The sequence below is a fragment of the Triticum dicoccoides genome, chromosome 5B (genome assembly GCF_002162155.2).
Source record: "Triticum dicoccoides isolate Atlit2015 ecotype Zavitan chromosome 5B, WEW_v2.0, whole genome shotgun sequence".
Taxonomy (NCBI): Eukaryota; Viridiplantae; Streptophyta; class Magnoliopsida; order Poales; family Poaceae; genus Triticum; species Triticum dicoccoides.
In genome coordinates this window covers 85,116,212-85,119,239 of record NC_041389.1, presented here as the reverse complement: position 1 = coordinate 85,119,239, position 3,028 = coordinate 85,116,212, and positions in this window count along the sequence as shown.

Sequence of the window (3,028 nt, the reverse complement as noted above, 5' to 3'; positions counted from 1 at the left end):
TCGTGAAGCTAGCAATGATCAAGAGGTGATCCTGAACACCTACTTACGTCAAACATAACCCAGAAACCGTATTTACTTCCCGGACTCCGCCGAGAAGAGACCATCACGGCTACACACGCGGTTGATGCGTTTTAATTCGAATCTGGTGTCAAGTTATCTACAACTGGACATTAACAAATTCCCATCTGCCACATAACCACGGGCACAACTCTCGAAAGTTTATACCCTGCAGGGGTGTCCCAACTTAGCCCATGATAAGCTCTCGCGATCAATGAAGGATATACCTTCTCCCAGGAAGACGCGATCAGTCTCAGAATCCCGGTTTACAAGACATTTCGACAATGGTAAAGCAAGACCAGCAAAGCCGCCCGAATGTGCCGACAAATCCTGATAGGAGCTGCACATATCTCGTTCTCAGGGCACACCGGATTGTCCAAACTTCCGGTAGGCCAGTCCAGAGTTGCCCCTGGTGGCCACCGGCGGCTGACAGGTTGGACCAACACTCACGACGAGCACTGGCCTGGGGGGGGGTAAAAATAAGATGACCCTCGAGAGCGCGACTCCCAAGGGAAAAAGGGCTAGGTGAGGCAAATGGTAAAACCAAGGTTGGGCCTTGCTGGAGGAGTTTTATTCAAAGCGAACTGTCAAGGGGGTCCCATAAATCACCCGACCGCATAAGGAATGCAAAATCCGGGAACATAACACCGGTATGACGGAAACTAGGGCGGCAAGAGTGGAACAAAACACCAGGCATAAGGCCGATCCTTCCACCCTTTACCAAGTATATAGATGCATTAATTAAATAAGAGATATTGTGATATCCCAACATAACCCTGTCCACCATGGAGCAATCTTCAACTTCACCTGCAACTAGCAACGCTATAAGAGGGGCTGAGCAAAGCGGTAACATAGCCAAACAACGGTTTGCTAGGAAGGGTGTCAAAGGTTAGAGGTTCATGGCAATTTGGGAGGCTTGAAGAGCAAGTTATAGGAAGCGCAGCAAAGCGATAGAACGAAGCAACTAGCATAGCAATGATAGTAGTGAGATCCAAGGTGACGGTCATCTTGCCTAAAATCCCGCTAGGAAGAAGAACGAGTCCATGAAGAAGATGAAGCCACGAAGACGAACCAAGCGTAGACGAACGAATCCTCACGATCGCAACGAAACAGGAACTATCGAGAAGAAGCACACAACAAGGTAAACACACCACGCATAGACAAGACATGATGCACAACAAGCATGATGCATGACAAAGCTACATGAAGCTACTCATGGCAAAAGATGATGCAAACAAGAACAACACATCAAGGCAAGTTCAAATGAGGCCGGGAACAACATATAACAATTCCGGTAAGTCCCCATATGCAAATTTCGAAATTGGTCCAGAACTGAACAAACCTTATGTTCAAGTTGTTAAACAGCAAGTTAAGATGCACCAAGATGATCTACACGAGATTCTAGTCAAGTTACATATAAAGTTCATTTAATTCAGAGCTACGGCCTAGAAGATATGAGCAAAACAAGTTAAACATGGCATTGATGCAAAAGGCATACCAACATCAAGCAAACACCTCAAAACAAGGATGCAACATGATAATATTGAACTACATGCAAAATCAAGCAAGTTTCATATAGAGCACACTCAAAACGAAGCAACGGTTCAACACATACACTCTATACAAGTTATAGCAACAATCTGCCCATAACAACAACTAGGCATATTGCAAGCACCAAAACAACATGCTACAACATCTCAACGTAAGAACAAAAGTCATGGGCATGAAGTAAAGGTAAAGCATAACAAAACAAGAACACCGAGCTATCTCCAGAAATCACTAGAACATGCTCAAAAACACATGGCAAGATTGCATATATTAACAGTTTCAGGCTTAGCAGATATAACATCAGGTTGCAACGTTTAGAGCTATCAAACATCATGTTACAGGAACTTAACATGGCAAACAAAGGCATGGCATGAATCTACTAATCTCATATAACAAAAGTCCCTTACTGACCATGAGCCAAAAGGGCACAGAAAATATGATGGCACCCATGTAAACATGGCAAGTTATATGACAGATTCATACATGGCAGGAACAACAATAAGTAGGCATGTTGGTGAGCTTGAACCACTCACCACAGAGCAATACATGGCATGTCAAGGCAACCAACAGTAAGAAGACATGTTTATGAAGCTAAGAATGGCAAGAGCAAGTTCATAGGGTGCATGGATCACTAACAAAGCTCATGCCAAAACTGAACTTAATGTTAACAGGCTGACAACAACATTATTTATCAAGTTTGGAGCAAGATAACAACATGTTACAGCAGGCTAAAAATGCAACCAGGGGCATGAATGGATAGAGCATGACATGTATAACAAAATATCCTTAGTGAACATCTCCAGATTATGCATATAATGACTTGTAGCAGCAGGTTTACATAGCAACAAAATATAACAGAATCAGTCAGGAAAACAACAACATTAAGTACCCTACTTCACGAGCTCGATGCACCCACTACAAGAATCACAAAAATACATGGATGGCACCAATGTAAAGATGGCATGACATATATGAAAACACATGTAGACATCAACCTCATAGGATGCACACATCAAACATGGCAAAAATGACAAATGGGCATGTTGTAACAGGTTCAGCAGATTAACATCATATAGCACTCTTGCAACGATGATTCAGGCATCAAGATGAGCTCAAATGAACATGATGCAATGTAACGAAAAGAAGTACTCGCCGAGGGGAACAATTTGGTATGCTACACGCCCAAAACGGAGCCACAGGTGCAGAGTTATGACGCGATGAAAATGCAACAAAATTACTGAAAAAAATGACAGAGGATTTCAGAGGTCAACCTTCACCGATCTAGGGTTCGTCAGATCAAGCGCGTGAACTGAGGCGAGCGGGATCTCGCTGGAGCAGGGGGAGTCGCCAGAGGAGGGAGGAGGACGGCCGGATCTGGGCGGTGCCGGGTCGGAGGAGGCGGCGACTCCGGGCGGCGGGCGCG